The sequence below is a fragment of the Rhinopithecus bieti genome, unplaced genomic scaffold (assembly GCF_001698545.2).
Source record: "Rhinopithecus bieti isolate Rb0 unplaced genomic scaffold, ASM169854v2 scaffold_17861, whole genome shotgun sequence".
NCBI classification, from domain to species: Eukaryota; Metazoa; Chordata; class Mammalia; order Primates; family Cercopithecidae; genus Rhinopithecus; species Rhinopithecus bieti.
Genome location: NW_016809830.1, coordinates 2,063,823 through 2,071,428, shown reverse-complemented (window position 1 = coordinate 2,071,428; position 7,606 = coordinate 2,063,823).

Here is a 7,606-nt window from a genome sequence, read left to right as displayed (position 1 = left end):
TATTATTATTAATAAATAATAAAATAAAAGAATTTGTGCATTAACTTTTAAACAACCATATATGGTCATCGTAACTATGGATTATGGAAATAAGGTAAAGGGAATTAATATTTTGGGGATACAATTGTTTGTTACATGCTTTGTTTGTTACTCCCTCGTTTCATCCTCACAGCAACTCTAAGAAGTAGGAATTGTATATTCCACTCCTACTTGACATATTACTGTAACGTAAGTTCCATGAGAATTGGAGTTTGCTTGTCTTGTCAACTATTGGATTTTCATAACCTAACATAGTACCTGGCAAATATGAGTGTATGAATAATAGAGTGAAGATCAGAAAGCTATGGTTCAGGCAGTTAAGTGAATTACTCAGTGTCACTGCTAACAAGTGGCATGTTTGGGATTCAAATCCAGTAACTAACTAATGCCGATTCTATTATCACTAGATTACCCTGTACTCAGCAAAGTGCACTAATGACATGAAGTTAAAATGAACTGACTTTTCTTTTCAACAAGTGGTGCTAGGAAAACTGCATATCCACATGCAAAAGAATGTTACATACAAAAATTTTTGACAACATTATATTCTAACACTGTATACAAAAATAACTCCAAATAAATCAATGACATAAATGTAAGAGCTAAAACTCTTAGAAGAAAGCATACAGGAAAAGCTTCACATTGAATTTGGCAATGATTTCTTAGATATCATACCAAAGAAACAAGCAACAAAAGAAAATATAAAATAATTTGACCTCATCAAAACGAAAAAGTATGCATCAAAGGACACTATCCACAGAGTAAAAAGGCAACCCACCAAATGGGGGAAATATTTGCAAATCAAATATCTGATAAGGGATTTGTTTCAAGAATTGACAGAGAAATTCTAAAACACAACCGAAACAAAACCCAAATAACCTAATTCAAAAAATGGAAAAGAAATTGAATACATATTTCTCCAAAGATACACAAATGGCCAATAAACACATTAAAAGGTGTTCAAAATCACTAATTATCAGGGAAATGCAAATCAAAACCTCAATGAGATAAAATTTCACACCCGTGAGGACAGCTCTTATTAAAAACAAAACAAAACAAAAAAACAGAAAATAATACATGTTGGCAAGAACGTAGAGAAATCAGAACTCTTGTGCACTACTGGTGGGGATGTAAAATGTTATAACTGCTATGGAAAACAACACATTGTTCCCTCAGAAAATTAAAAAATATAAGTACCCTATGATCAGCAATAACACTTCTGGTATGTACCCAAAATAATTGAAATCAGGGACACAGTGAGATATTTGTATACTCATTGTATTAGTCCATTCTCATGATACTAATAAAGACACACCAGAGACTGGGTGATTTACAAAAGAAAGAGGTTTAATTGACCCACAGTTCAGCATGGTTGGGGAGGCCTCAGGAAACTTACAACCATAGTAGAAGAGGAAGCAAACATGTCCTCCTTCACATGGCAGCAGGGTGGAGAAGTGTCAAGCAAAGGGGGAAAAGCCTCTTGTAAAACCATCAGATCTCAGAGATAACTCACTCCCTGTCATAAGAACAGCATAGGGGACTGTCCCCATGATTTAATCACCTCCCTGAGGTCCCTCCGCCAACATACTCAGATTACAATGCAAGATGAGAGTTGGGTGCGGGCACAGAACCAGACCATATCACTCATGCTCGTAGCAGCATTATTCTCAATCACCAAAAGGTGGAAGCAACTCAAGTGTTCACTGATGGAGGAACAGATAAACAAAATGGGGTGTATACATACAATGAAATATTATTCAGGATTAAAAAGGAAGAAAATTCTGACATATGCTTGAAGACTTCATGCTAAGTGAAATAAGCCAGTCACAAGAGGACAAATAGTGTATAACAGAAACAGATAGCAGAATGGTAGGTCCCAGGGGCTCGTGGGAGGGGTTAACGGAGAGTTATTGTTTAATGAGTACAGAGTTTCAGTTCTGCAAGATGTAAAAAGTTCTGTGGATGGATGGTGGTGATGGTTGCACAGTGTGAATGTACTTAATGCCCCTGAACTGCACACTAAAAAATAATGAAAATGGTAAGCAATATGTTATATATATCTTACCACAATTTAAAAAAATAATTTTCAAAAATGAACTCTTCTGTGCATTAAACTATGTTTAATTTAATTGATTAAACAGCCCATCTCACTTTGCGTTGATTATACTGGCTGCTGGAATTTACTGTAATAGCCATCAAGAAGCATCGCTGCCCAAAATATTAATACCTCACATAAAAAAAAAAAAAAAAAAATCAGTGTTATTCTGGGACTGTGAGCAAACAGCAATGAAAAACAACCCAGAACCTGCCTGGTCCCAAAATGCAAGGGCTAAAGAGCAGCCCATCTCTTGCTGTCTTGTCTATCACTTCTCCCTCATTGCTCACCAGAGTGTGAAAGCATGCACAACACTTAATGTACAGTTAACTGGCCTAGGATTCTGAGTCGTATCTCCAAATTTTAGAATGGATGATATGGATAGATTTGAACAACTCATCTCTTGTGCATTTTTCCCAGATATCAGTGCATTGTATATATTTTATATATCTGAAATTAGGACCTTACAAATTCAATATGCAAAACACACAAAATGATGTGGAGATTACCAAATAATATTTAAATAAAGACATCTTAGTTCTGGGGAAACTGTGATATAGTGATCTTCCTAGGAGTCCATGAAAGTGTCCTTTGATGACTGAATTCCTTTGACAAATTGGGTGTATGGATGGATGGATGCTTTATCTATTTTTTTGTAGATAAGATTTATCTCATGTGCTTTATTTTTATTATTTTTTTTACATTTTTGAAACGGAGTCTTTCTCTGTCACCCGGGCTGAAGTGCAGTGGTGTAATCTCGGCTCACTACAGCTCTGCCTCCCGAGTTCAAGCAATTCTCCTGTCTCAGCCTCCTGAGTAGCTGGGACTAAAGGCATGTGCCACCAGGCCCAGCTAATTTTTGTATTTTTGGTAGAGATGAGGTTTTACCATGTTGGTCAGGCTGGTCTCAAACTCCTGACTTCAAGTGATCCACCCACCTCAGCCTCCCAAAGTGCTGGGATTACAGGTGTGAGCCATTGAGCTAGGCCTGTCTTATGTACTTCATATATAAGATGTACAGCATGCCAATTTTTAACGAGCTGTGGCTGGATTGAGGGAGTGCAGAGCAATAGGGGAAATTGGTCCAAATTGTTGTAGAGAGACTTAACTGCAATTCAGAAAACCAGAATTTTACTCTAATTCTGTTGAGACTAGACTGCCTGTATGACTGTAGATTAATTTTTGTGGCTTCCTAGGTTCGTTTCCTCTACAGTAAATTAAGTATATCAAACTTGATTTAATGAGGTGATCTTTACGTGCTCCCAACTACAATAGTCTGAGTTCTATTATCCTATCAAGTTGACTGAGAGAAGCTAGAAAAGATATGTGCACTAAGAAAGAAATAACTGGTAAAAGAGAAGGTGAGGGATTTAGTTACTGTACTTTGGGTTGCAAGTAACAGAATTCCCAACAAGGTATGACTTGAATAATAGGGGTTTATTATTTCATATGACAAGAAGTCTAGAAGTGACAGTTTCCAAGTTGGTTAATTAACATCTCACGAATGTCACATCTCTGGGTCGGCTTTTATAGGATTCTCTTGGCTTCTTTGTTATTGTTGCCACAACTCCAAGCCCCCATCCTCATGAAATATAATGAAACAAGATTTAAAAACATGGAGGAGCATGAGATTTTCCTCATGAGTTAGTCTCTTTTTTTTTTTTTTTTTTTTTTTTTTTACAAAAGGAAAATCTTCCACAACTTTTTATGTTCATTTGGTGAATGAGTCACACGCCCATCCCTAAACCAATCCCTGGCAAAGGAGAATTACGATGAAAGGGATAGACCAATTATGGCTCATGGGCATATGTGTACCTTCTCTGAGCCTATTTTTTGCATGGTATCAGAGTAAAGACCTGAAAAGCTTGAGTATATAAAAAAATTAGGACAGGAACCAATTAAGAGATTTTATATTTCTAAATGTAGGCATCATGTAATAAAAACAACCACCTCAGGTATGACATATATATTTAGCTGGCTTGGGATTAGGGTACGGATAGTGTATGTACACGAAATAACTATCCTGGGCATTCAGGCAGAATTAGTCTTTGGTGGGAAAGGGGTTGGCCCTGACTGTGTAAGGATAGTGGGCCTCGGTTTATATAGTTTGTATAAAGAGATTTTCCACTGTGAGGAAAAATAACTGTAAGTGCTTTATTGCATTCTAGAGATAATAGAGAGTGATAGAGTGGAGAGGATGGAGTTCCTAGAGCAAAGCTGGGGGTAACATTGTAATTTCAAACCAAAGTCTAAAGAGGCACCGTGATCTTCAGTCCCTCAGATGGTGCCAGTAGACAAGATGAGCATAGCATTCATTAATCCATCCTTTTGTATGTCCCCAGCAATTCATCAAATAACCTCAGGGTTGAAGAGGCAACTTATCTGAGAGTCCCAAAGGTCATTGCATTTTAAAATCCCGTTTTAGCCAGTAAAAGCAGAGTCCTTCATGAATGTGGGAATTTCACAGCCAGGCCCATCACCATAATCTAATAAAACTGTTGTCACTGAAGCACTCTTTAGACTGTGAAGGCTCATATCAAAGTCTTAATTACACTTCTTCACAGTAGTAACATTACATGAAAATGAGGGCATAAGAATACATCAGAAAAGATTTGATTTAATATGTTTAAATCAGATTTAACAGAACTCAGAAGTATTCCAGCACATCAGGCACAAAGTCCCTAATCTTTCAGCCACTTTTAAGAAACATCTGCATCTTTGTAAAAGATCTAGTAAGATGGGCCAAAAGTTTAAGAATGGACACAGCCACCTGCAAGATAATAGAAAGAATTGTTAGGGCAACCAATTCTCCTTGTTAGATTCCCATAGACTTATAAACATCTAGGGCCTAAAATACAGAGTGATTTCCAAGAGTTGGACTTTAGTGGTAACCAATTCCATCATCCCATTAAACAGAACAATTGGGTATCACCATCAAAGAAGGACAGAATGGTAGAATTGGTTTTAAAGTTTTCTAAACATTCACTTCACAAATAAATGCACAACCATAAAAGTATTTTATTTTAAAAGAGTGCATCAGAAAATATCTTTCATGTACCCCACTCCTTTCATTTCTGAAAGAATGATCTAAAAAAGCGGACAAAATGTGTGAATAAAGATTAGATAGGTCCAGATTTGGCTTAGAACAATGCCTTCATCAAGGGGTTATGCTCCTCTAAAAGAACTAGTAAGGCAGAGTCAAAATATTACATGTTTATCCTTCCAGTAATTAAATATGAGCTATTGTCTTATGGAAAGTGGTAAATTTTAAGGTCCTGCCATAGTTATTCTGAAACTAGCATATCAGGAGTCCATTTATCCCATATACTTTCAATAATAAACAACACACATGAATGTCCTTGGTTGCCCCAAGTAGGGAGTAGGAAGTTTTCTGACTACAGATGATATTACACATCTCTCAGTTAACATGGTAATCCACATGCAAAGTCCAGCCCTTAGGGACATTGCCCTGGGGATTTGTAACACTCTGAGAGTCTTTCGTCCTATAACCCAGACTGGATTACACTCACCTATTTGAGATTTTAAATGAAAATACAATAGAGATACATGATGCCATTTTCACATGTTGCTTTTTTATGAGATGATATAAGCACTAGAGTAAAATGATGAACAGAATTCCTCCTGACAATTGGATATATTCTTCATTTAACCATTTGGAGACACCAAAGCATAAGAAAGGCCATTATTCTAAAATATGGCAGAGTATTTTATCTGACCAGTAAAGTGTATTGCTCTGGCTCAAAGTAAGAACTGTGACCCAGCTGAAGGAAAGAGTCACACTTAAAATCTGGTTTGTAATGTGTCTTTCATTTCAGCAAATGACCTCCTTTCTGTCACATATCAAAGAAGCTGTATAGGGTCAACTGACCTCTTCAAAGTGGGCGAGACAAAAGTCGATGCTTCTACATCGGCAGCAGGGTTTCCAAGTTTGATTCTTTCCCCTAAACTGGGATGGCATAAAGCAGTCCCCAGCCACCTGGGTAGGAGACAGCCCACCCTTTGGGTTTGTATAAGTCATTTGGGGCCATTTTAATAGCAAAATGCATGAGTTTTCAAATTGTTCAAATCAGGATACTTGTGAGGGTGAAAGGAAGTACTGTTAATAATTATGTAAGGACAATAGACAAAATAAAGCTTGTCCTGAGAAAACAGGGATGTGTGGTCACCCTACTCATATAGAAAATGAGGTCAGATTTGTAAGGAATGTAAACAAGTATCTACTAAAGTATATCTACTAAAATATATCTACTAAAACTGTGCTCTATGGCCATTATATTGTCATAGAAACACAAATGAATTTGCGGGTGGAAATCTTTTCCAAGACAGCACTGGTTGATGTCGTTCGTGTCGTTATCACAGGAGGTGAAAACTATAGATGAGAGAGAGCACTTCCACAAATAGCACAGGAGCTTCTGCTAATAATTATAATGTAAGATTACTATGGGGAAAATGATACTCAAGAAGGACAGAGTGGGTTAGGAGGTGTGCATCTGCCGCCTTTCATTTTGGTCACTTGTTCCTTTTTTGATGGCTACCAGCACAGAGGAGGAAAAGAATGTGTCTGAAGCCAGAGACTCTGTCCTCACTCCAGCTGTGAGTCTCTAGTGGGAAGGAAAGCTACTCAAACTCTCCCAGTGAAACAGAACATGATTGTGGGACTCCCACCAGAGCTATTTCAGTAAGCTCATATTTTATAACCAAAACCACTTCCAACAAAAAAAGAGTCCAGGAGTTAATTTTGTTTTAAGCCCTTTAAGTGTAAAGCTAATACTAATTGAGAAATCTATTTAGCAAATATTTAGGGGAAAACTACCACACCATTTTTTACTGTTGTTGTTGTTGTTGTTGAAATGTTTCCCACTCCTCACCCCTCAAAAAAAGGGGTGCGGGTGTGGGGACAGAACAGAGAAAAGGAGAAAAGTGGCTTCAGCTCAGTGGAACACTAAAAAATGCACATGAATCAATTATGAAAAGAGAAGGTCCCTTTGAATGACGAAAAGCTGATTGGAATTAAGATAGGCTTTGTTCCTATCTGGAAGGTACAAGGAGGGGACTTTTCAGCAGAACAGAAAAGGGGATTTGGGACTGTTTGGCTGCTTAATGCCATAGTGCTTCAGAGCCCATGTGAAAATTTGCTGCTGGCTATTAATCATCATTGTGCCCCTGCAAAGAAGCTGTTACAATGATGACTATATGTCATTATATTCCCACTGTAAGTAACGAATCAGAGAGCTGGGAAAGTTGGATAAGAGCGGCTGGCAAACTTTTAAGCGGTCGAATCTATTTAAATAAATTTACATTACATTTGCTACTTTCTCTGGTATGGGAATCATACTTTAAAATGAAACAATATGCTGTGTTCATGGGGCCTGGTCTTTTATTCCCCTGTCTCTGAGCCTACTTTCCAGGTCAGCTTTTGCCAGCGCTGACAGCACGCTTTTCTCATAGCCT